Raw genomic sequence first — 27,313 nt, forward strand, 5'->3', positions numbered from 1 at the left:
TGGGAAAGAGATACCCCCCCAGAGCCTCTGGAGGGAGCATGGTCCTGCTGACACCTTGATTTCAAGTCAGTGAGGCCTTTCTGGATTTCTGACCTCCAGAATTACAAGCCACTAAATTTGTGGTAATGTGTTCCAGCAGCCGTAGGAAACTGATGCAGGGTATATTTTCTGTATCATAAAATCAACCCATTTCAAGTACACAGTTCAGTGATTTCAGGTCCCTTAGTGGTGCAGCCATGACCATAACATAGTTTAGAATGTTTTCATTGCCCCAGTGAGGTCCTTCGTGTCCAGTGACACTTCATCCCTGTCCTCAGCCCCAAGTAATCACCAGTCTACATTTTGTATCTGTAAATGTGCCTGTAAACTTGCCTTGGGGGGCATTTCATGTAAGTGGAATCACATAATATGTGGTCTCCGTGTCTGGCTTCTTTTACTGAGCATGTTTTTGAGGGTCATAGATGTCGCTGAGGGCACGGGTGCACTGTTCTCTTACTGCGGGATAATACCCCAGTAATAATACCCACACACCGTGTTGTTCCTCTGCTCACCAGCTGATGCACGTTTGGGCTGTTTGCATTTTGGGGCTTTTAGGAATAATGCTGCCGTGGGCATTCCTCTGCAAGTCTGTGTGGATATAGGTTTCATTTCTCCTGGGTATATGCCTAGGAGTGAAATCTGCTGGGTTGTATGGAATTTATTTTGAGAAGCTGCCAACCTGTTTCCCTAAGTGGCCACTCTATTTTGTGTTCCCCCAGCATGTTCTGAGGGCTCCCTCTCCCTCTACGCTGGCTTTTAATTCTCGAAGAATGGCATGTAGCAGAGGGGCTGACACGTCTGTGTTCATATGTGCACACCTGGGGAGTGTTTTCACCACGCTGTTGCCACCACTTACAGTTGGCTGTAGCACGAGCTAAAGACGAGCTGCTCTATTTTCTGGGCTTTGTAGAAATGAGCAGTTCCAGCAGCTTCCTAGTGTCTCTTTCCCTCCCCACCCCCAGTGTAAGCCTCACAATTCAAAGGAATTGTGCGTTGGGGTTGTCCATTCGCAATCTGTTATCCATCCTACATTGTCTTATCACCAGGTTGGTTTTGACATTGGGTGAGACCTGATTTGGACACTTTTCATGTGAACGATGAAAGTTCAGGTCGTCAGTACACTTAGATGAGTCAGAAGCTAACGCACCATGCCCTTCTTTCCCTCAGGCAGCTCTGCCACGATGTTAGCACACCACCCCCTGGCTGCAGCTTCTGCTTGTGAGTTCTGCTTCCCTTTCCTTGTCTGAGCAAGTGGAGACTCCTCACTGGGTGGGGCAGGGGCACAGGAGCAGGGTCAGCTTGGAGAGATGTCTTCCCTGGCGGGTGTGCTGGTGAGGGGCCCTGGCCCTGCCGTGGGAGCGTGATTGGTGGGGGTGCTCTGCAGACATACAGCCTGGTTATTCACTGTGGGCTTGGTGGGCAGGCAGGCCCCTCTCTGTTCCTCAGTGGCAACAGGAAAGCGAGCACGAGCTTTATTTTGGACAGAGGTCGCAAAAGGAATCTTGTAAGTTTCATATTCTGTTTATTGCAATGTGTGGGAAAGGGCCATAGAGGCTTAAGTGAGTTACTTTACATTCCATTTGATTCCATGAAGAAAAAAGTGAGTAACTTTATGGTGACTGTTACTGGTTTTCAGGCCTTTGGGAAGAAACTCTCTCTATGGCTTCTGTACCGTACCTGGGTGATCAGGTGTAAAGCTGGACCCTGGAGCTGACAGGCCCTGGGGGGCAGTGACCAAGGGGTGATCAGTCCCCAGGAAAGCAGATGGGCAGCCACTGAGGGTCTGACCCCCCAGCTTTGGCAGGTATGGGCTGCATCGTGTTGGCTGGGCTGAGCACTTGGGCAACTGATGGGTGGCACAAGGGGAAAGACTCACTGAATCTGAAGTGATGGCTCAGGTCAGCAGGGCAGCTAAAGGACAGCTCGAGGGATTCGAACCCTGTTCAGTGGGTGACGTTGTTGCCATTTTTTGAAGATGAAGAAACTGAGGCTCAGAGAAGCTAAGTGACTAGTCCAAGGCCACACAGTGGGTGAAAGGAGCAGCCAGAAATTCAAACTTGAGGTTGCTTCTGAAGTCACTGTTCCTTTGCAAAATGCTTTTAGAGATTAATGAGAGATAAACAACACAACACAACCCTGAGCAGTGAATGAATAGCCTCATGACTACCTGCTGGGTCCAGGGGAGGGTAGACATTTTTGCAAAGACCTGCCACCGCCTTGGCCCACATAAGGAAGTGGATGTGGCCTTTCGTTGCACAACCAGCAGCTATAGTCTCTGTGGCCAAGGTTGGCAGTTATTTTACTGGTGGGAGAGAGGGTGAGAAACCACACACAGTCTAGGGCCTGGAAGGCTCAAGTTTCTCTACCAGTAAGCAGAGACTCCATTTTTCAGACACCCCATGAGTTGTAGTACAGAGAACAGAAAATACAGACAGAACTCTGTGGCTTTTTAAGTGAGTATGCATTAATTAGTGTGATAATAAAATAGATTAAAATGGAGGTGAACTTATTTGTAAATGTTGGGGAGGAGACCAGAGACCCTGGTGTTCTGGCTCCTCTTCCTCCTGACCATGTGACCCTCGGGTGGCATTTCACTTCTCGGAATCTCAGTTTCTACTTCTGTAAAATGGGAAGGTTACACCAGAGGGGCTCTGAAAACTATTTGAAATGAACTCTCTCTGCACATGGTAATTATAAATGTTTATGTTTAATGTCAAGAGAAGTTTTATCCATAGACTTTTTCCTTTGGTTTTGGATGAAATTTACACAGCTGGCTGTTTTTCAGTTAAAACAAACAGAAAAGCTTTAGTTGACATCACAACGGCTTATTTAACTCCGGACCTCTCTATATCTTAGGTGGGTGTTGGAAAGCTTTGGGGAGGCCCTTGTTAATCATTGAGGGGTGGAGGCTGTCTTATGGGATTCTTTCAACATTTACTTAACCCCTTTGAGGAGTGGAGGCTTTGGCTCGGCCAGGATGTGGGTCACAGAACATGAGGGGTCATCCTTGTCCTCAGAGAGCTTGGGTGTCACGTGGGACTGCAACACCTCCAGTGTGGAAATGGTTCCTGTCGAGTGGGGTGCTAGTGCCTCTGAGCGGGTCCGTGTGGCTGAGCTGGAGGGCTTGTGTGCAGAAGAACATGGCTCACACGGCCACGTGATGGTGGCCTTTAAGCTGTGTTAAAGGAACCTGCCTCACAATCCGTGGGTGGTACAGAGCCACTGAAGGGTTTGTGTGTTAGGAGAGGTAGCTAGTGGCAGCAAGGGAGATGGAGGATGGGGCTGGAGTCTGGGGGTACACAGTGAGGGAGGGGGTGCTCTGTTGGCACAATGCACAGGGTCTAGGGCCAGAAGCCAGCCTTCCAGGTGCCATCAGCAGGCCACCAAGTCAGACCTGAAATGGCAGCCCAGCCAGGGCAGGAAGTGGGGCCTGGTGGCAGAACCAAGAGCTTCTCACTAACCCGTGGAGGATTGTGTCAGTCAGTGCTCTGCGTTGCCAGGGACAGAGACCAAACTCAAGCTAGCTTAAAAGATAAATTACTGTGTTAAGTAACCAGACAGGCGTGCTTGATCCAGGGGCCAAACCATGCTGGCCGGGCTGTCTCCCTCTGCCTTTGGGCCCTGCTTTCCTCCGTGCTTGGCTCTGAGGCGGTCTCTTCTCTGAGGTGGCAAGAAGCTGCCAGCAGCTTGGCTTCAGCTTACATCTTCAGTGTTAACAATCCCACGCCGGGCGGGGTGGGGGGCGCCCTTCCACGGTGGCTCCAGCCCAGGTGCTGGGGAAAGCTCTTATTGGCTAGCTGGGGTCACATGCTCATTCTTGACGCTCAAAAGGACTCATACGGCCATTTAGGGTCACATACCTGTTTGGAATGAACTACTGAACAACTGGTTTGGAAGATCTGTGCTTTGCCCCGCCCTAGGTAACATGCTGGACTCTGGAGCACATGGAGGGGAGGGATGGGGATGCCGCATAGGAACACGGGTGCCGTTTCCAGAAGGGGCCTAGGGGCCGGGCAGGCAGGCATCCTCTGTGCATTGCGAGAGCTCAGCCCTAGCTTCCCCAGCCGGGTTAGGGAGGCTCTGTCACACTGGTGGCCTGAACTTGGATGGAGGAAGTCGCCTGGAGGTAGGCGAGTCATCCGTGGCCTGTCCTTGGTGCCACTGCCCCATGCATCAGTCTGCTCCTCTCCCTCTCTCCTCTTTCAGCAAACACTTACTAAGGCCTTGTCCCTCTTCTGAATCCTGCAGAGTTTTATTTGCATTCTTCCTGGTCCTCAGCCATGCCCAGGGTGGGTGGTCAGAGCGTCTCACATTGGGCACCCATCAGAGTGCCTTCTGGAAGTCCTCACAGTACTTGATGTTATTTTCCTGCTGGATCCTGGGGGAGGCCTGGGAGCCCTGGGGAGCACTGGACAGCAACTATTTCCCAACCTCTTGGAAGTATTTAACAGCTGGAGTGCCGGGCTGGGTTCCTGAAGCAGCTGAACACTTCCTGCCGGTGTGCAAGCTTCAGGGTGGGGCTGGAGCAGAGTGCCCCTCACGGCCATCCTGCCACGGCTGCTCACACTCGCACCCTACGGGGCTTTTCTGTGGGCCTGTCACAGAGTGAAGGTGCTATCGATTTTTGTGGAGGCTGGTTGAGGAAAGCGGGGTGATTACTCTGGAAATGGCAGCTTCGCCCTCAGCCCCTGCTCTCCGCAGGTGCCGTTCGGGGGTCAAGAGCCACTGCCCTTTCCTCTGAGGGTCCCCTAGGCCACCCCTGCACATGCTCTCTCTCTTTGCACCTAAGTTTTTTTTTTCCTGTGAGCGATGCAGGAAATGTAAGCCGTGGAGAGTGTGCAACTATTTTATTTTAATTAAGAAAGTCTGGAATAAGGAATAGAAAGTTACTTGTCGTTTACTCTTTCTGCGGGTCCTGGCCGGGTGGGGATGCCACGTGGTGCGTCCAGCCACATCATCAGTTGCCAAGTCCTCCGGGGTGGTCCAGGCATCCGTGGGGAGCGGCCAGGTGGGCTGTGGGAGAAGGGGCTGAAGAAGGCAAGACGGTGCACGCTTCGGAGGCTTTTGTGGGCCCAAGTCGGGAGCGTGGAGCCTGTGATGGGGATGGTCTGCACCGCGAATAACCCTGCCGCCTGTTGGTGCTTCCTGCTTCCTGCTGGCCGTGGCGCCCTGCTGACCCCTGTGATGGATCTCAGTAATCCTCACCACAATCTCTAGTGGTAAATAGATCACCCCCATTTTACAGCTGAGGAAGCGGCACCCAGAGAGGTTAAGAAACATGGACAAGGTTACCAGCTACTGAGGGGCAACCGGGTCTGTCAAGTTCCGAAGCCGTGTAAACCCCCGCCCCCACCCGAACAGCGCCCAAAGGGTATTTTCTTCCGAGACTTCCTCCCTCATCTGTTTTTGGAGATGGGTGGGGTCCTATAAATTAGAGCCCTAGCATACTACACGAGATTTTATTCCGACTGGCAAAGCCTGCCTGTTGACTGTAAGAGGGAAGAAGAGAAGGTGTGTGCGGGTGAGGGTGGGGGAGGCGAGGGGCTGCCCCCTGGGGCCTCGGGAAGAGAAGGAGCCCAGAGTTCCTGCCCAGCCCCCCGCCCCGCACCGTGGGGCTTGGGGTGAGTCATACCGTCTCGGAGAGCTGGTTTCCTTCCGAGATGAGGGTGACAGCTACAGTAAAAGCGTCTGTTGTGGGCTTCCTTAGTGCTGGACCGGCCTGGGGACACGGGACGGACGGCGCATGGGTTAGGGCTTCTGCTCTGGGGCGCTCGGGTTAGTGGGGAAGAAGGACTCGCCCCACCTGGGTTCCTCCTCGTGGACCGCAAGGTGCTCTGCCAGTTGGGGCTGGGAGGAGGGGGGCAGCTTGTCTCCCAAGTCTGCTTCAGGGCTCCACGGCCATCTGAGTGTTGTCCCTAAAGCCAGCGGGACCTCTGCCCCTAGCCCTCGAGGGTGCTGCTCCCTGTGGGTGCTGCTGTGTGGCTCCGGAGAATCACCTTCCCAAGCATTCAGGTGAAAAATACCGAGGCCCTAGCTGTGCAGCACAGTCGTCTGGGGAGTTTTGCAAACACCGATTGCCAGTTCTGGGAAGCACTTTTTAAACAGTTCCCTGGGTGATTCTGATCGCAGCTTGCATCTCCTGGGACCCAACGCCCATTCCTGCCAAGGGATGGATTCATTAGGGCCGGGAAGAGGCTCCGCAGAGGATCTACCGCTAGGGGCTGTGCAGCCGCTGGCAGGCAGCACATGGGTCTCTCGGGAGGGAGCAGGGCCACATCCCCTGCCCGTGTGCAGCGCCCTGTCTGTGCTCTGTGAGCCCTGGGTGCCCTTGGTGGAGGTGGGGTGCACGCGGGTACAGCAAGGCTTCCTCTGGGTGCTGCCTCCTCCCTGCTCTGTGACCCACCTGGATCCCTGCCCCTGGGACTGTGTTGGGACACACTTAGGTGACATGGCACAGTGTCTTTCACTTATCCGGTGCCTGCCTTCCCCTGGCACCTTCTGATGGGACTCAGTGACAGCCACCCACAGGTCTGGGACAGCAATCAAGTCAAGGTGAGCCCCGCAGAACAGCTTTGGCAGTTGAGAATCAATTTAAACCTGATGGGATTTGGAGATCTGGTCAAAGTGATGCCCACACATTCACTGTTTTTGTCTCAGTATCAGATTTTTCTAACATTTTTACACAGATTTGGTTTCATTGCTTCTAAAGAAATCCTATTTCTTGAAGTTCTACTGTGGGCCAGCCATGTGCCGAACCTTGTCTCATAGTAAATTTGTAAGGATTATAGATGAAGACACAAGCTTTCCCAAATTATGACACATTAGTAAATGTGTCAGTAAACAAGTGAAGGTATGAGTCTGGCTTTGGACCTGAGTGACTCCAAAGCTGGTTCCTGTCACAAAGATGGCTCCTGTTTCCACATATGTAAACCAGAGCTGAGCTGTTTCATTCTGTAGTCACACAGGGCTACTTAACTTTAAACTAATTAAAATTAAATAAAATTAAGACCTCAGGCCCTTGGTTACAGAGCCAGAGTGCAGGTGCTCAGAAGCTGCATGGGCTGTGCTACGTTACCAAACACTGCAAATATAGAACATGTCCATCATGGCAGAAAATTCTACGGGGTCGTGCTGAGATGGAGTGACCACAGGGCACAGCCAGGGCTCCAGGCCCAGCCTGAGTGGCTGAGGAGACGGCTAGGAGAGGGGTTGTTGTCTGACCCTGTTGGTGGTCAGTACTATTAGAGGGATCAGCCGTCCTGGTTTGCCCGGAACTGAGGGGTTTCCCAGACCTGGGACTTATGTTGCCAAAGCTGGGAAATTCCCTTACAACCTGGGACAAGTTGGCCATTCGGCTCACTGTGCAGTTTGCACGTAGGTGTCATTACTGTGCTCAGGTCCAAGACACAGAATTTAACAAAGACTTGCTCAGAGGTCAGAGGAGAAGCTGGTTGAATAAGTGATGGCATCACTTATTCACAGTGTAGTACAGTATATATTATAGTATACAGTGGTATGGTGGGAGTATACAGTGGTCTGGAAAAGAGGAGCATGGGGTCAGGTGCACTGAGCAGGGGCCCCCATCTAGACTGAAGGGAAAACACCTGAACTGAGCTGACACCTGGGAAGCAGGTGGAGGAGTTTGGAAATGGGAGGATGCTAAGTGATGGTCCTGTGTAATGGGGGGTGGGGGTGGGGGATAGAAACTCCGTAGCTGGTCCTGCCTCTGCTGTGATCCTACCGTCAGACCCCAGACAAGTTCCTTTCCTTCCAGGCTTCACATTCCATCACCTATAAAAGCAGGGAGTTAGACCAGATACCCAGAAATAAGTTTCCATACATCTACCAATGTCACTTTTTCAAGTAAACAGTGATATGTTTTTGAAGGCAACACATCCTTACACTGAGAGAGGGTTTGATAATCAGTTGTCTGTTATTTTAGAAATACCACCTTTATCTTGCTCGTCTGTTAGTGGGCTTCTCTCCTTCTCTCCATTTTACAAAGGGTAGGGCTAGGTCTAGCCATGGATTACGGTTTCACTGCGTGGTCTGGGGTCTGGCGCCCGGGGCCATTCAGCACACGATAGTTCTCTTCCTCCTATGCCTTCTCCCATCTTCATGTTAGGTTTCGTAGATCAGTGCCATGCTGAACTTCCTGAAAAATAAAGAAGACCACTTATTAAAGTACACAATAATAATGTTACCAATTTAGGGAAATGATTGGTCAAAGCTCCCAAATATTTATTTTGAACATTTACCAAATGTTAAGCACCCTACTATGTAGGTAGCCCCACACCCCACTCCTTCCAAAAAACTTGGGAGATTTCTTAAAGTCAAATTGATCACTTAGACACTGAATTGTCAGTACTACAGCTTCATCAAAACCATTTTTTTAACATATAAGCAGATCATGATACTATGTACATACTATGTATGTGTCATGATAAAAATGTAAGACGTGTATGTAACTTTCACTGAAATGAACTTACGCAGGGAGAATGGTTAAGTAAATGTAGAAACTATGTTTGCATTTTATCTTGCTTCAGAATTTGATCCTGAAAATGGTCTTTAGTTCCAAGAGAAAAGGAATGTGAAGGGAAATGACATTTAATAGATGCTGTTGAATATCATCTTGCCTAAAATGAACTGCCCAGTATAATAGCAGGATCTCCGAGACTGCAGGTTCTGGATCTGGGAGATGGGCGTGCACCCGTGTAGCACAGCATCCTTCAGCTGGAGATGCAATCTCAGAGAAGATTGTTCGTAAATAAAAGAAGCTCTAGCAGTTTTTATTCCTTCAGATGTTAGTAGAGCAAAATATTTGAAATGAACCTTGGTTACTTTTGGAGGGAAAAACCCCAAGCTAGAGAATTTTTATAAACTTGTGGTGGATCCTAGAATCAGTTATGCCGTCTCAAAAAAACCCCAAATCTGTATGGGATAGGCCTCTCTGTGCTGAACCTGCACTGAGCAAAATCTGGAGTGCTTTGTATATTCCTGGTATTGGTTCTGTAGAAAGCTGATATATCCTTAAATATGCCCATGTGTATGTGTGGACACAGAACCTTCCTTAATTAAGAATAATCCTTAATACTTTAAGTACATTCTTGGGCATTAGGCATATCTCTGGTTTTGCAAATAAAAGCAATAGTGCCAAAGATAGTGGGTCCTGTGGTAAGAAGGAGATATTCATAGCTAATTAACACCAGCTATGATCAGGAAGTTAAACAGCTGGGAATGTGTTTCAAGGGACGTCCCCCCCTGCTACAAGCTCCGTCCCCCAATATGTTAGCTTCTTTTCTGGACTATACTTGATAGAGCCATGGAGAACTTGCTTAAAAGGACACCATCTGAACGGATCAAGGAACATTTTGGAAGCTCCAGTGTGGGGGAGGGCTCCTCCAAATGCATGTATTTCCAGGCTGCATCTCTGGTTCTTTACGGTCCCGGAACAGTCCAGGGGGATGGTACCCACAGTCGCGTGAGTCTCTGGGGACCCTGTGTAGGTCTGGTGCAGTGGAGGCTTCAGGCATTGCAGTTTTTTCAACAACAAATTTAAATCAACCGAGACAAATTGGAATCACTTGAGTGGGACCTTCCCCGCAAGCATCTCACACTAGTAATTGAGTGCTTGGCTGACCAGAGTATTCAATGAAACATGAGTTAGAAAGAGAAGTTTTAATATTCAGGTAATATGACTGTCTAGCTAGCTAATGTACTATAGACCCTTAAACTAGTAGTATAGAAATGAAAATTAGTACTTCTACTACTGATATTACAAAGTGCCCACCCTCAAGGTGCTTATGATCTCTTTGAAGGAATCAATCATCGGGCAATGATACAAAATGCCATGTGATTGTCAAGTTTAGGGGATGGGAGTGGAGAGTATGGTTTATGTGAAGGGCAGTGGTTATCTTAACATTGTATCTATTCTGTTTATCTCCTAATTTCTGACTGTTTCAGGTCAGTATTCAGGCCTGAAAAACCCTTGAGGTTTTTTGGCACCCTGTGGCTGCCTTTGTCAGAGGCCTGGTCACACTGTTTCAGTAGCCAATTTGCATGCTCCCCTGAGTGTGAGATCTTACAAGAAGGACTGTGTTCCTGTCTCCATCTCCCTGGCACCTTTGAGGCTGCCTGGATTGTGACAGTCAGTCATCACATTCTTACTGAGAAAACCAAACCATTACCAGCCAAAGGCCCATATATAATCTCTTTTGACCTTATCTTGGCGGGTTCAGGCTGCTCGAAAAAATACCACACACAGGATGGTTTAGAAACAACAGAAATTTCTCACCTGGACGTCTGAGATCTGGGCACCACCATGGTCAGGTGAGGGCCCTCTTCTGGGTCACAGACTTCTCCCTGTGTCCTCACATGGTAGACGGGTGAGGGAGCTCTCTGGGGTCCCTTTTCTAAGGGCACTAATCCCATCCAGAGGGCTCCATCCTCATGACCCAAGCACCTCCCAAAGTCCCCACCTCCTAACACTATCACATTGTGTGTTAGGATCCCAACATGTGAATTTTGGGGGATGCAAACATTTAGACTATGGCATTTATTATTGACATACAATGTACATATAAAGAAGTGCAAATCATAATTATTTTGGGATGTGTGTTTTTGAGTCTAGTTGATTTTAAACATGAAATAGCAGATATTTTGAAATAGAAGGGAAGAGTGTAGCAAGCTCAGGATCTCCTGAAAATGAGTATGGAGCCTGCACTGGACACAACAGTTCGCCCAGCATACCTACTGAGTCCCTTCTTATCCTTGGTACAACAGGAGAGAGCCTGGGACTGGAGTCATTCATTATCAGCAGGGCATCTAGTTGCTTAGAAATACTTTTAATAAAACCTTTATTTTAAGAAATATATATACATATTAAAAAATTTTTGGTTTCTCAGAACTGGGGGTGATGTGAATATATATAAAAATCAGTTTCCTAATTCAGGCTCAGGGAGGCAATTGTAGGGAAAAGTTGGATTTAGTGACCAATTTTAACTAACTGCAGTGTTAGCATTTCCAAGTAACTTTGCAAATGGCTGAGTGTTAACAAGTAGCTTTTGCAGGGTCCCCTTGAATGAGTATATAAGCTAGCTATTTGCACAGTGATCACATTTAATATTTTTTTCACAAAATTATGAAAAGAATTGATTTGCTTAAAAGTTTGTTTTCATAAATTTGCTAAACATTGCTCTAATAACTTTTTACATGAATGCCAATTCTTTCTGATAGTGTAAAATAGGCTTCAGCCTTTAGAAGAATTATAATGAATTCTGAATAATAACAATTATTATAAGTAGCTAATGTTTATGATTTAGTATCTGTTAGCCACTGTTCTGGGGCAAAGTTTTATAAAAGTGATTAAGGGTTGTTGGAAATATTACAGAGCTCTTGTAATGAACACCATGGTATAAGTTTATGGTGTAAGATTATGGGTATAAGTTTATACTTTTTTAACAGGGAGAGGATGAATCATGGCTTAGAAAAAACAGTAAGTGATAAATAAGACAATAAAATTGCATGATGAATTCACTGAGGAAGAGGAACAAGTGTTTGAATTATTATTTTTTGTTTAATTACCGTTTAGTGAGTGTCTTCTGGGTCACAGGCAGTGTTGGGTACTTTTACAGCTGCTTTTTTTTTTAATTACGATGAGTTCTTCACTTCCAGATAGGATTTCCCATGGGTTCCCTTTGACTAATGAGCTATCCTAGTCCTCTGCTACTTGGTCCCGCTTGCACATTACAGTCACCTGGGGAGCTGGAAAAACATGTGCCTAGAGTGCCTGTTTCTGCAGAATAGGACCCAGCAGCAGTATTTTTTTTTGAAAAATTTCCCCCTTTTCCCATGTGCTCTGGTTAAGCCGGGGTGAGTTAGACTATTTGAGATGTTATTATTTTACCTACAGAAAAATATTGATGTAAACTCTTCAGCAGCTGTTGCAGACTTTACGAGTAGCCCTTGCTGTGCCAGGTGGAGTAAGTAAAACACCTGATTTCCTTTGTTTCCTACTAACTGAGAGGTGGACAGTGTCAATAACTGTTAAATGAAGCAGGCTGGAAAATGCTGGAAAATGTCCTAAGTGTCGCAAGTCCATAATCTCCAAGTGCACTGAAGTTGTCACCTGGGTTCTGCTCTGTGGCGTTTATCTGCATGATGGTTTTTTTTTTTTTTTTTTAAGAAAAAAGGACTCTAAAGAACTTCTGCAATAGAAGTAATTCCTGTTAATGAAATACATTTTTATGTACAGAGTACAAATCTGTGAATTAAAGAGTCTAAAAGGACACAGAATTATGAGAAATTCTTTTGGGGAAGGGTTATAGGTCAAAATCATTTCATTAAAAATCATCTATGATGTCATAGTAAAGTTGTTTAATATCTAAACATTTTAAAAATGAAGGAATTAAATGGTTTAGTGTCTTGCCTGAGGGTTTCAGCCCTGGGCAATTTCACTTTGGATTCTGTGAGAAAGAAATGACAACGGAACGTTCTTGGAGTCCAAAGAGTTTATACCCGGCTTTATTCTCAGGGCGGTAGGTCGAGCACTAGAATCACATCTGCATCCAGCAGTCTGCAATCCGGAATCCACCTCCGTGTCTGCCTACGCCCAGAGCACTGGACAGAGTGACTCAGTCAATAACTCATTGTCAACGGGTGTGGAAGCATTAGCCTAGCAGTAGGCCAATTACATCATCCAGTAGTTTAGGGTCAGGTGAGGATCCTGGCCAGAGGAACTTTTATTTTCCCCACATCTGGGAAGCTTAACTTTTCTTTGAAAATTGTTGTAGCCTGAGATCACATAAACTTAACCTAAAAAATGATCCATGATTAAAAAAAAAGAAATTCTAGGTCACCTTCATAAACAGATTTGCTTCATTGGGAATTTTTATTCCTGCCTAGAAAGTCCCAGGAGTCTTAAAAGTGTGTAATCAGTTTTAAAAAAAAAAAGCCCTATTAGATCTGCCAACATGAAGCATTTTCCCCTAAAATAAGCACCATTTCTTGTTGAGTGACTAGACAGCCTTCCACTAAGAATGCTGTGCCCTTTCAAGAACATTTCATTGCATTTGCTAAGAGACCCTGGGCAAGTCATTCTCTTGGACCTGAGACTGTCCATTGGTGTATTGAGGGGTTGTGTTTTCAGGTTGGGCATCACTACATCCCAGGGTCACCATCAAGTCCTGGGAGGGGTGTGGATTTAGCAAGACCGGATCTCCGGGTCTTCTGCCCTGGGCAGCAGAGATGGCACTCTGGATGGGCGTTCATTTGCAGAGGAGGAAATCAGTCCAGTCTTGCATGCAATTTTGAGGACCTGCTATGCATCAGGCATAGTACCAGGTGCTGGGGAGACCAGAAATGATCCAAACAGTGTCAGCCCTCAAGTAGCTTAAAGTGTCCTGGAGGAGACAGACAGGGACACAGATAATGTGGGCATTTCTTGATCTAGGTCAGGGGCTGGGTGGGAGAAGGCGGGTGTCTGTCAGAAGAGTGTGAGCCCTGGGTGTTTTTTAGAAACAAATGTCAAGTAGAGGACAGCTCCTTCCTTGAGTCACTGCCAAGTCACTCCCAAGGGAAAGGAAAGAGGAAAGAGGGGGGCCCATGTGGGATGGTTGGGGTTTCCCTGGTGCCCTGCAGTGGACTCAGGGCTTTAGCATGCTGGTGACAGGGCTGTTTGGGAAAGAGGAGGGCCTGGGCTTTCAGAAGACCACAGAGTCAACCCTCATTTCTGGGAGAGACCTTGGGAGGTCACCCAGTCCAGGCAAGTTGCCCTGGGAAGCCCACCAGCCTGCATATCCAGAGCTACATATCCTCCTTGTCTTCCTGCCTTTCGTGCTGGACCTTGTGAGCCAGCAGTCCTCTCTGGGGGCCTTTGCATGTGCTGTCAGTTCTACTCGTATCCCCTCTTGGATCCCTTGGACCTCCTGCCTCACTGGGCAAATTCTAACTTGTCTTTTAGTTATCAGTTTAGGTATCACCTCCATGGGGAAGCCTTTCCTATACCCATCACTTCCCATCCCCTGCTGAGTCAATTAAATACCTTTCTGTGATTGCCCAGCATCTGTGCTCACCCTTGTAACACTTTTTCATTCTCCATTGTAATTGATTGTCTGCCTGTAATTGCCCCATGAACTGCTGAGGGCTCCTGGGTGGATGAAATGGTTTATTCTTGGAATAATCTCTATGGCCACAGGCTTGGCACATCATTGGTACTCAGTAGATAGTTCTTGAATATATTGAGTAGTCTCACTTTACAGCAGAGGATGCAGGACCTCAGAGAGGTTCAGTGATATGCCCAAAGTCACACAGCAATCAGAGACGAAGAAGGGTCTAGAGCCCCTGGTGTGAGTCCAAAAAGGAGACAAGATTGGATCTGGTTTCTAGAGCCATAGTCCAGGTTGTCTCTGCCCATATCATGTAAGTGCAAAGAAGTCACTCTCGTTTTGAGATGGCTACTTTCCTTCGAGGGGATCTACACCCTGTGCACTGGGTTTGTCTGTAAGTGTTGTAACAACCAGCTTTCTCTTCGTGTTCTTCAAACAAAATGAAGAGTTTTGTGGGAGTGAGTTAGTGTACTTTTTCTGATTTCTAGGATTTTTACCCAAGACCCTACAGTTTTTTCCAAGTGAACAACTTATCCTCATTTTGTATTTTGTAAATTTGATCAAAGAACTAAATAGAAAAAACAAACAAACAATTCCTTTATGTAACTGGAAGACATAGCAGGAGATTCAGAACCGAGATCATGGGCCTGTGGGTGTGTGCTGTGCCTGTGCGGGGTGTGAGGCGTGTTGCACACGCTTGACATAGCTTATGCGTCTGCCGGCATGGTTCTTAAATCCCTTTCTTTGGCCACTGAGCAGTACCGTGGTTATTATTTAAAAGGGAATTTTAAGCAACACTCCCGCACCAACGAAAACAGGAGAAGGAAAACCCTTCCTTGCTGGCAAACGGAAGGAGATACGGCAGAAGCAGCAGCCGCGGGTGACACAATCCGCAGTAGTGTCCCCCACGGAGGCCAGGCGGGGCCCCCACGCCTCCCGTGAATTAAATGAGGCTGGTTAACTGGCTTCCTGTAGTTTCAGCACCCACTGAAAAGCTAAGAGAAAACACAAAGGCAGCTGAAGACTTACCAAAGTGAAGGCCCGAAAAGGCATTCTGTTTCTCTTCCGTGCGTTACAAAGAGTGCCTGCGCGCTGCGGGCGCGGCCCGTTCTGCACCGCCGAATGCTGCTGAATGTGGATGTTGCTTATGGTTTTATGAAAACTCCCTTTGATTCGTAAGTTTTTCACTGTAAGAGATTTTGCCGGTGACAGAGGTGGTATAATATGTATGTTTGTTTTCCTTTTTCTGCGGTAGAGAAACCTACGACAGGAGGTGATTCAGGGGTAGAATGACTAAGAACAGTTCAAAGTCAAGCTGAGCTGAGCATTTTGCTGGAACTAGGACTTAACCACTGTGGCTTGAGTTCCAGCATCCTTGGTCTTAGAATTTTCAATCTGAAAGGACAGCCTGGCCCTGCCCTCTCCCCAGGACAGCGCAGGACAGCCAGACTGCCCCCCCATTCATAGGTGTTTGGTTTGGGTCGTTGTCCTTTACTTTGCTGTGCAAACTTCAGCAAGTTACTTCTCTGAATCTCTGTTTCTTCATTTGTAATACTTAAGACTATATTTTGAACATTAAATGAGAAAAATACTTGTGAAACATGCTCTGTGAACTATTATGGTATGAAGAAATGGAATTTGGAGTTTGTTATTCTCAGACCATGTATATGGTATGGGAAAAAAATAATAATGGCTAAAATGTATGGGGGGCTTTTTGTGTCCTGAGGTCTATTGTTACTTGCTTAATCCTTGCTATGATTCTGTTTTACAGGAGAAGAAACTGAGGCCTGGAGTTTGAGTAATTCATTCAAGGTCACCAAGTTGGTAAGTAACAGAGCTGGATTTAACCAGGGCCATGTGGCTTTAGAGTCTGTGCCCATAACCACTTTACTGTAAAGAAGAATTAAAGTGGATGGTAATATTAGGCCAGGAAATAGACTTCAGTTCAGTAGAAGTAAGAGCCACCTGCCTCTGTTGAAATCAGAATCCTTGTAAATTCTTTCATTCATTCCAAGACAGCCATCCTTTTGCTATAATCTCACGTGACAGAGGGGGCAAGGGCTCTCTCTGAGGTCTCTTTTATAAGAGCCCTAATCCCATTCATAAGGGCTCCACCCTCATGCCATCACTTTGGGGGTTAGTTTTTGACACATGAATTTGGGGGTATGAGCAGTCCATTGCAGGGGTAGAGTTCAGATTCACATCCAAGCAGTCTAGCTTGACAGCCAGAGCTCTTAACTGCTGTAAATTGTCACTCTTGTAAGGCCCCTCATGGGAAACCAACTCGATGAGCCTGGGTGTCCCCTACCCCCTACAGGGCACTGCCCTTTTCTGCCTCTTCTTTCCCCAGGCTTCCTGGTCTCCTCACTACCTGCCGTTTATCTGGCTAGCCTCCAGGGAGCTTTAGCCATAGATGGAGATCAATTGGCAAAGTGTTACGCAGTACTCTCTCTTGCATGCTTTTAGCTTTTATTTTAATTGAGGTATAACTTACATCCTGTAACATGCACCCGTCTTAATCATTCAGCTTGATAAATTTTTAATAATGTCACATGTGTTGAGCCACCACCTAGATCAGGGTATGCAGCAGTCCCGTCACTGCAGAAAGTTCCCTCCTGCTCCTTTGCAGTTAGTACTGCCCCCAGAGCTAAGCAGTGTTCCGACTTAGAGAGTCCTGTATCTCTCATTTCATGGATGTCTGCCTCTAACCGATCCAGATCCAAATGTCCTTGCTCAGCAAAAACAAAGGAAAGGAGAGATAAAAATAACACTTGAAGGAGCATGGGTGAGCCTGTCATTGCACCCAGTGGGCATCTCCCTTGGAGCGGGTGTGAATGAGAGACGCAGCTCCTCTGTTCCTTCTGTCAGTCTTTATTCCCTTGGCTTTTTAGAGCATGAGCATCTCGTGCCATCAAGTGTATGTCCCATATTTATAGATTTTAATTATCATACAACAGGGCCCTGAAACCAAGCCAGCTATCTCTTCTGGGGCTCCACCTAAGAAACCAAATGAGATGCTGGAGATGGATTTATCAGGAGATAGTTTGTCAGTGAGATGTTATTATGGGATTTTCGAGGAGAATTTTGATTCCTCTCAGTTTCCATATTACATGCTGCCTTTAGGCGCTAGTCCCTGAGTAAGGTGCAGTGGTACTGTGGATGCGACCCAAGCATGGTGAGTGGTTATACTAGAGCTGGAGACCTGGAACACTGTGGCAACATAGTGGACCACGCTGATTGATGTGAGTCTTTCCTGCTATGGATACAGAGTGGATGAAATACAAGAATTATACCCAGGGGAACTCAGCAGAAAGGAAAGGCCACAAGTGTCAAAAATGAAGAGAGACGTCTAAGCCAAATGGTTATGTGAGTTGAAGCTGTGACCGTTTATGGGTTTTTTGTACCTGGGTACAGGCTGTAGTGTCTGAAAGTTAAGGTTTTAATGCCATGGTGGGTCTAGAAATGAGAACTTTCTACAAGGTGGAATTGAGTGCCTGGGAACCTTAAACATTACACTTATACATGAAAAGCAGCTAGAAAATCTCTATTGTTTGGAGAAACAGAGGGGAAGTTTACCTTGAGTGGAAAAAGCTTACCAGCAAGAAATTAAAAACCTGAGGCTGTATCATGTGTGGTTGTGGAATCTATATTTTTATTGTCTATGGGCTGTGAGACCCCTCAAGCTGAGAAATCAACATAAAAAGTGGCCTAATACCACGGAAATCCCTAGCACAAACACAAAATTACTCCATAGGGATATTTCAACAACCCAAACCTAACAGGATTCCACAGAAAGAGCTACCTCCTGTGAAGAGGAGTTCCTAATTAAATAATGTGAGCTATTTAGGAGATGAACTTACAGTTGAAAGTGATAGAATCATCTAAAAGAGACTAGAAGTAGTGTATTTAAAGTGATTAAAGACTAAAGGTGATATCACAAGTGTAAAAAAAGATTAAAAAGGAACAGGTTGATTGGAAAAGCAGCCAAATTGAAATGAAAAATAATGACTGAAATTAAAACTTGACAAAAAGGTTAGCTGACCTGTTAGATATAGCTAAAGAGATAATTAGGGAACTGGAAGACAATAATAACAGCTTACATTTCTTAAGCCCTTAACATGTGCCAGACACTGTTCTGTGTACTTGTATTAGCTCACTTAATCCTCAGAAGAAAATTATAAGGAAGACATGATCATCTGTATTTTACAGAGGAAGAAAGTAAGGCATTGTAGTTTAAGCTACTTGCCTAAGGTCACATGGCTAGTAAGTGACAGAGCTGGGATTTGACCCCAAGGTGTCTAGTGTAGCCTAGAGTGTGTGTTTGCAGTTACTATACTGTAGAAAATCATCAAGAACAAGCACTAAGTGCTAAAGAGATGGAAATATGAGAGAGCAGCTAAGAGGCACAGAGGAGAGACTGAGAGAGGCACTATTAAAACATGTAATGATTAGAGGTCCCTTCAGTATTCCTCAGATCCTTCGGTTTCAAGAATTTGTGACCATGCTGAGGAGGAGAGTGGGAGAACATGAGTTTCCATCAGTGTGTGTTTTGATGTGTGGATATGTTTGGTAAAGTTCTCTCTGGGGGATAAAAGAAGCCCTGATCGGTAGCATTTGTTGATTTCTGTGGTATGAAAACTAACACCATGACCTGATGTCAGTGAACACTAAATTGGGAAGAGGTGTGCACAGTTAGCTGTTGTGAGCCAGTGTGAGCCGCCTTCAGCACACCAGCAGCTCCGACATTCATTCTGTTGTAAACTGATCTCTGGGTTGTGCATCCAGGCAAGGACTTTTTAGGAACTAGTACGTGTGATACACAGGGCAGCCCGACACAATGGGACAAGTTTGGAGCTCTGCTTCCCCCTTTTTCCTGGTATTTATATATAAAACAAAACATCTGTGAGTGTAGGTGGAGAAACTTGCGTACTTATCACACTATTGGTCAGTGTGAAAATAAGTACAGTATCCTCGATGGGCAATATTCATGGCCTGCCAACTTTTTAAGGGCATGTGCCCTTTGACCCTACAATTCCACATCAAGGGTGTTATCTTATAAATCCTATCTTTCCTATAGTTTCATGTGTTGGGTCTGCAGATGTGTATAATGTATGTACACAGCAACATTGTAACAGCGAGGGCCTGGCAGCAGCTGAAATGTATGTCAGATGGGGGTTGATTGAATGAATTATGGCATATTCTTACAGTAGAATACTTAAAATCATAGGTCATATATACTAAAAAAGAATGATCTCCAGGTTACTTTCTTAAGTTAAAAAAAAAAAAGGCAATATGCCAGAAAGCATAGGTTGTGTGCTCCATGTGAAAACAAAGGAGAGCTGTAGAAGTGCTTACACACCCCCACTCACCCTCACACACACATGGGCTCGATTATGCATTGTCTGTTGCTAGGAGGACTCCAAGGAGGAAGGTGGTTGGGGGTAAACTGTTTACCTCTTGGGGGAAAAGCCTAAGGGATTGTGGTTCTAGGGTGGGTGGAGGATATCTTATTGTATATCCATTTATATTTTTAAAATTTTTGAACATAAACATATAGTACTTTTTCTGTTAAAAACAAACTAGTAAAAAAAACCTCACATTGGGAGCTTTTGACACGAAAGCCCCTCTTACTTTTAGAGATCGGCAGGTCTCTGCGGAGTTGCTAAGCCCAGCACTGATTGAGCATTGGCTGGCTTTGTCCTCACACTCCCAGACTCAGCCTGGACCTTAATGGTTGGCCAGTCAATGTGTGATAACTGATAATCCCATTTTCAAGAAGGGGAGTAGGTAAGACCCACGTGCAGAGTCGTGTGGCAGGCAAGTAGAGGAAGTGGAATTCACCAGCAATCTCAAAAGTGTTTTAAAAACAGAGGACACCCAGCTGCTTCTTAGAAATCCAAGTTATCTAGAAGGCATCTCAAGCCTTTCTTCCTTCTGCCTGTAATCCCTGGCACCTCTCTTGAGACCACATGGTGTTCTGTCAGTATTAGTTTTTCCAACTGTATGATTATTTGCTCTGGAAAGTTGGAGCTGGGTTTCTGGATCAAGTGAATCTCTGATGTGCTTAGAAATGATAAAAGCAAGGAGAATTTGTCCTGGGGTGTCCTCTCCCGACTTACCATCTTCACTACTTTCCCATTGAGTATGTATCAAAGGTCTAAGAGACACTGGCTCTATTCACTTAAAAAAACCAAACTGTAGGGCCTTTCTTAGCAAAATACATGTTCCCAGGGGCACCTTTATTACTGTTGTGTTTTGCCATCAGCCACGTTTCTAACCATTGTGAAATGTTTTATGGAACCAAGGCTTGCTCTTTTCTGTCCCTAATCATTTGGTAATAAAATTCAGTAAATAGGTTATTCATCTTGACAGGGCTATTGTTAGAATGTTGTTGTTATTTGGTAAACAGTAATCCAAATGGGCAAGAACACTGGAGCAAAAAGTAAGTGTATAGAAACAAAATCACAAATACTGACCTGAGTGTTACTTAAGACTGTAACATCATCTGTAATAGTCAGATAAAAGTCTTGCAAGAGAGGGCCGTTTGACCTTGGCACTTTGCTGTCTCTCCAGATGCTATTATGTGGGTGCATTCAGACAGCACCCTTCAGCATGCTCAGTATCCTTGGTCCTAGTGCAGTGTGGGATGTAGTGGTTTGAGTTCACTGTGAGGCAGGTGTGTGTCAGCAGGGAGTTAACCTGACTCCTGCAAACGGTAATGCTATCTTCCCTGCCTGAATGCAGATACAGAGTAGGTTTAAATGTCTTTTCTTGTGTGAGGTCATTCCTGACTCCTCCCCGTGTTCCCATTGCCCTGTGTAGTAGTTAATTAAAGCAATGATCATATTGGCATCAAATAACTGTAATTGTGTGTAGCTATCTCCACATCAGACTGAGTGCCAGGAAAGATGGCATGCGGCATATGTTGCAGCACTTCAGATTTCATTAGTCAGGATTCTTTTGCCCTTGAAACAGAACCCCAACTGGCATGTGGTTCTGTAGGAGGATTTCTGGTTTATGTAATTGAAAAGCCCAGGGATGGAACTTAAGGCATGGAGGCTTAAATGTGTTGCTAAGGCTTACAGTTTTTCTCCATCTCTCAGTGCTGCCTACCATTTCTTTTTGGATTGTGGTGGCAAGATGGCTGTCAGCAGTCCTAGCAGAAGGAAAACAAGCCCACTTTTCCAGCAGTTCAGCAGAAGTCTCAGAATTGAGTCTTGTATCTCTGATTGGTTTTTCCACGGTAACATGCTCATCCCTGAACCAATCCCTATGGCTAAACAAATGCCATGCTCTGATTGGCCACCCTAGATCAAATGCCCGCCCTCTGAAGAAGCTGGGGTAGGGTCTGCATCTCCCAGAGCTCAAGGGTTTAGAATGAGGGAAGGCAGACGTTCCCTAAGAAAATCTGGGAACCATTTGTGAATGGGGGGGCGGATAGGCAAAAGCAAGGATGTCCAATATAGTAGGTTTTTAGCCAGTGTTTACTCAGTGAATGAATTAACAGATGAATGAGCAAACGAGTGTGTGCTGCTGATTCTGGGAGCTGGTTATACAATACCCAGAGTGGGGTTTTAACAGATGGAGCCTTTGCAGAGAGGAAGGATAAAAAAAGAGCCTTGAAATCAAGTCATATAAAGATAGCATTAAATTAGCTGAATTATTGAATTCAAGAAATAGGAGAACTATGATAGCTGTTTTCAAATGTCTGAAGGGCTTTCATAGGGATGGAACAAAGGCTCTGGGCTAGACATTTTGGTATCACCCCACTTTTATTTTTATTTTTATTACAGAACCAATTCATGTTCACTATAGAAAATCCAAAAATGCACAAAAAAGGGAAAAATAGAAGTCCTCCCATAATTTTAACAGCTAGGGCTCATTGCTCTGAATATTTTGGTATATATTCTTTCAATTTTTTCTCCCTATGTATAGCTGTATTCAAAAAAGTTCTTATTTAATATTGATAATTGTGTTTGTCAGAGAAGGAAACTAGCTCAGAGAGTTTAGGATCTTATCTGAAATGTCATATAAGAACTAGGCACTAACTAGAATTCCAAGTTCAGAATTCAGGGCCCATCCATCTGCCTTAGAAGCCCTGTGTCATTTCTGGGTCTTTGATTTACTGGCAGTACAACCAGTAGTCTGAGTACTAACTGGTAGGGTTTTACTACAGTCGTATTCTGGAATCTTGATTCTATCACTCTTGCTTATCCACTCACTCATCTTCATTCATGTACTCAGGAAACACTGTGCCTGGGTGCCGGTCAGGGGTGGGGGTGGTAGACAGGGAATGGGGTAAGGCCCCTGCCCCACTGGAGCTGACAGTCTAGCTGAGTTCCATATCACCCAGGAATGGCTAAATCAACATCCTCTAGGGATGTGCAGATCTGTGACACTGTCAATTGCACTGACCCCACACCTCTTTCAGAAAGCAACCAGGAAGCATCGTACCCAAAGAGCTGGACAGCCCAGTTTTACATGCACTCTCTGCCCAAGCCCCACCTCCTAAGGGGATCGGTGTGTGTTGAGGGATGGGAGGCTCAGGGTGTGCGTTACCTGTCCTCATTCTCCCAGGGCTGGCTTTGCTGGGTGATGCAAGGTGTGGCCCACCACCTACATCTGATGACCCTATTTTCTGAACCCCAGACCAGAACCCATGGTACGAAGCAGGGTTAGCTGCACAGAAGGAGGGAAATATGGTTCTTGAAAGCGGCCTACCCCAGGTGCTTCCTCATGGCTCCTCTTGCCCAGGGAGATGTGTATGATTATCCTCATTTTGCAGGAGAAGAAGCTGAGGCTCAGTTGGATCTGTGATTTGAACTCAGGCCTACTTCATGGCTCCAAATCTGATGAGCTTCCTCTTCATGTTCCTCTGATCCAGACACATCTGGGGAGCAGGGCTTTAAAAGGTTCTGGAACTCCGGGTGATAGTTTCATTCCATTCAGGGCCTGTATCCAGAAACTGTTAGGTGCCCGATACCAGGTGATCAAGACCCATGAGGGCTCCTACTCCCTGAGAACTTGACGTCTGAGTTAAATCACTGGAAGAGCAGTGACGTTTCTGCACAGTCCTTTGCTCAGTGATTCATGCAGCCATGCCTGAGGCTGTTAGGATGCTGTGAGTTGCAAGGGACAGAAACCCAGTTCAAATTGAATAATTGGCAGAAGCACTTGAAGTGGTTCACATACCCAAAAAGTGGAGAGGTATGTAGGCTTCAGGCACACTTTGATCAGGATTCTGGCTTCCTTTGTGATTCTCTGGGCTTTGTACTTCTGGCTTTTGGCTTTGTTCTCAGGTTGACTCCTCATAGTAGCAAGAGGGCTTGGCTTAATACCAGAGACACCACGAAGAGTATGTGTGCCCCAGGAAAGGCAGAGGAGAGCTCTCAGGTGTGCGTTACCTGTCCTCATTCTCCCAGGGCTGGCTTTGCTGGGTGATGCAAGGTGTGGCCCACCACCATGTACATCTGATGACCCTATTTTCTGAACCCTAGACCGGAACCCATGGTACAAAGCAGGGTTAGCTGCACAGAAGGAGGGAAATATTGTTCTTGAAAGTGGCCTACCCCAGGTGCTACCCCTGGCTGCTGGAGTAGCAATCAGACCGCATGTTTGTTTGTTCACATTTGGGGAAGACTTGCTACTATTTCTCTCCAGAGCCATTGAACAAAAGTGCTGAGCTTCTCTCTGATTGGATCACCCCAGGACACGCCTTCATCTCTCAATCAAGCCTCGTGGCAGAGGAAATAGGATAACTCCGATTGGCTTAGACCGTTCAGGATCCACCCCTGGAACTGGAGATGAAGGTCTGAATGACTGAAGGATGCTGTTTGGTGGGAGAGGAAGAGAGTAGGGGTTGAAGAGACAGCTATAGTCTCTATGGGGCCCCGTGTAGGATCTGGGTACAGAAAGATGAGTAAGTCATTGTCCCTTCTCTTAAAAACCTTACGTTCTAGTGAGCTTCCTGAGATTTTTGGCAATGATCAGACGGAGTGCATTTACATTTACTGAATGCTAGTAGTCACTTTGCATATGTTTTCCCAGTTCTTACAATGTCCGTGTCAAGTAGGTATTTCCATTTTACAGATGAGGAAAAAAGTTCAGAAATGTTTAGTTCTTACTAGTAGTTGTACACCTAGGGGGACAATAGGGTGTTTGAGGCCGTGGATCCCATATTCGTTCCTCTTCTTTTGTGATGGTTGTAGAGAAAAAAGATCCTTAATAGAGATCCTGCAAAGGTTTGTCTAATGCCTCCTGTGCAATAAGCAGGGCCTTGGGAGTAGTTACTGTTGTTCATTTCAGGCTTTTATGAGAGGAATCTGCCTGCTTTTTTTCCTTTAACTGACTCTAGATGGGAGGAAAACTCTCCCAGGTCCAGATAAGCAACAGATAATTGAATGAGCTTTGAGAAAGGCAGAACCATTGTCAGCTCACACGCATCAGAAGAGATGGTTGCATTCAGATAATTTTACAAAAATGATTTGTCTCTCCTTTTGACTTTTCTGCCTGAGGCTTCCATTCGGTTTTGAAGTAATAGAGTAACTATTGTGTAATTGTATACAATGCTTCTTTCCCTTGGGCCCAAGTTAACTCACATGTTCAAAAAATGGAATGCATTTTTTAGTAAAGAGTTTATGTAAAGCCAGTGCGATTCCTAAATTAAACTGCCAAAACAAGAGCAAACAAGCTGGATTTTCTGGTTTTCTCCAGACTCTGCAGAGATACAACATCCAACAGAGCAGGAGATGATTTGCTGAAAATGATTTGTGTGCTGGTGGCAGGATGTCTGTGTTCATACTGCGCCCTGCACCCAACATGCATGTCTTCGCTTTGCTGCCTAGTGATAGAGCACTTGTTTGTTCGTAGGTCTCCTGGCCTCACTCACTTCCATGCCATCAAATGTAATTTCATCCTGGGAGAAATTAACAAAAAAAGGAAGTCAAAATGATAGTTGGTGACAAGTTGATCTGTGAGATTTTTAACTTAGATGCTGTGGTGTTTGAGTTTTTACATCTCCTTTTCATTCCCCCCACCCCAGGTTATTACTGACAATCTCCTTATCTAAATTTCTATTAAGCTGTCTACCGTTCTTGGGTCTTGGGATGGAGTTGAACAAAGCATAGTCTCAATGACCAAGTCTCCAGTGGCCCTCCCCTAAGCAGGGGGCCTCCTAGTCTGTCAATGCCAGTGTAAGGTTTTGGCTCTGATTTACTCTGGGCCTGGCAAACTTGTTAAACTGGACTTCAGAAGAGGCATAATGTAAAAGTAAAGGGGAAACCAGAAAGGCCTGAGGGTTAAATGCTTAGGCTTTAGAGTTGGGTAAAGACCAGAGAAAGGGGCTGGCTGGGCTCATTCAATTGTCCCTAGACAGTGACCCATGTGGTAGTTGTTGGGGCTGATTCGTAGGTGTCCTGTGTTACCACAGTGTAGTCTGACTCATGCTGACCCATGTGACCACCACTCTAGAGGCAGCAGATTCTTGGAACCTGGCCAGCTTGTGTGTGCATGTGTATGTAAGCATGTATGCATGCAACTATATGTATGTAGAGATAGGAATCTTAGTGCCTGTATGACAGTGGTTCTCAAACTTGAATGAACATTAGAATCACCTGGGGATCTTAAAATTCCAAAGCCTGAGCCACACACTAGGTGTATGGATTCACCAATGCTGGGGGTGGAACACAGCAGAAGTAGTTTTTAAGCGCTCCAGGTGTGCAGACAAATTCAGAAACCAGTGGCCAAGGAGAATTACAATAATAACATCATTATTATCATTTGAAGAAGAATGGGGGTAATGATCCTGACAGTGTTACTAGGTATCATCATCTTTCCCTGACTGCTGCCTGCCTTCCAATCCACACTGCAGCCCTGCCGGACAGCTCTGTAGGAGGTTGAAGGCAAGGAGGGGATCATATGATGTCAGCCACAGTGTTGCCTAATCCAGACTGTCAGGTAAAGCCCAGAGAGATGCCATTATTGGGCTCATCTCGTCGTCCCCAGAGTGACCACTGTGGTCATTATTGCGGCTGAGACTTTGGGGTTCTTTGTTACCACACAGTAACCTAGCCCATCCTGATAGATGCATCCATCCTTTTAATAACTACAGTGAATTCAGGAGTCGATATACAGAATCACATTTTTGCCAAGGTATAAATTGAGACTGAGTTTATTTTGACTTGTGGCTTGGAAAAAGAAATGAGTGTAGTAAGCCAGGCTGTTAATCCTGGGTTGGCTGATTCATCCATCAAAATCACTGTGTTTCAAGACATCAAGTTAAGTAAATTAATAAAACATTACTTTGTGTTCCTGTCATTTTCTCAATGGGGTACAGGGTGTTATACAAACCTCATACCTTTGCCAATCTTTTCATACTTCATAGAAGGTCTTTCAGGCATAAAGCAGGGCTGTGTGTCACTGTAAGGTAAAAACAGGAACTAAGTTAGGTTGCAGTGCTTATCCAGTGTCCATAGAGTTGCCAGACTAGAGTCTTGGGGGGTGGTAGGAATTTGCTGGGAAGTATGGCAGTGGCAGGAAGGTTGTTCATAACAGAGGGAACAGCATGGGCAAAGGAACAGCAGCAGGAAATAGTATTTATAGGAGCTCTGTAGTCAGCTTAGTATTACTACCAAGGAAGAAACCACACCGCACTCTTATGAATGATTGGGAAGTCCCAAAAAACCTGCATTTCCACTTGTTTCTTATCATTTGGTACACATCTCCTAACATTCCCCCCCCACGTTGGAAGATACTCATGTGACAAAGGGCCGAATAAGCAAGATACTTTTAATCAACCTCCTTTACCATTGCCCTGAAAGGTCACACAAGACATAATACCAAATTTTGCACACTGGTTATTAGTAGAGATTTTTTACAGGACTCTGTTGACACCTCAGTGATTCAGCTGACCTTTGGAAATGAACTCAGCAGTTCTCTGACTTACAGGGTCCCCTGTGACCCTCAGTCTGTGCCCAGAGTCCAGGCCTTGGGGATTGTGCACCTGTGGACTCCCTCTGGGCATTTTGTAAAATATTGGAGCAAATTCCAAGGTTCCTTCCATGTCTGAAATTAGGTGATTCATTCAGAAACTCTGATGTAGGCACTCATTAATGCAAGTGGCCTATTAAATAAAAATGCTTAATAAATGCAGAAATGTACACCACAGACAT

General features: G+C 45.8%; 1 protein-coding gene across 7 annotated transcripts in view; it reads left to right on the forward strand.

Annotated features, from left to right (window-relative positions):
- The window catches only part of CYRIB (CYFIP related Rac1 interactor B), a 146,077-nt gene that overhangs the window by 22,687 nt on the left and 96,077 nt on the right, over positions 1-27,313 (forward strand). For all 7 annotated transcript variants that reach the window (XM_036890497.2, XM_036890496.2, XM_036890500.2 and 4 more), the window contains exon 2: positions 15,916-15,968. The gene's annotated coding sequence lies outside the window, so the exon portion shown is untranslated. The remainder of the gene's footprint in view (positions 1-15,915; positions 15,969-27,313) is intronic.

The sequence above is a fragment of the Manis pentadactyla genome, chromosome 3, assembly GCF_030020395.1.
Source record: "Manis pentadactyla isolate mManPen7 chromosome 3, mManPen7.hap1, whole genome shotgun sequence".
In the NCBI taxonomy this organism is placed as follows: domain Eukaryota; kingdom Metazoa; phylum Chordata; class Mammalia; order Pholidota; family Manidae; genus Manis; species Manis pentadactyla.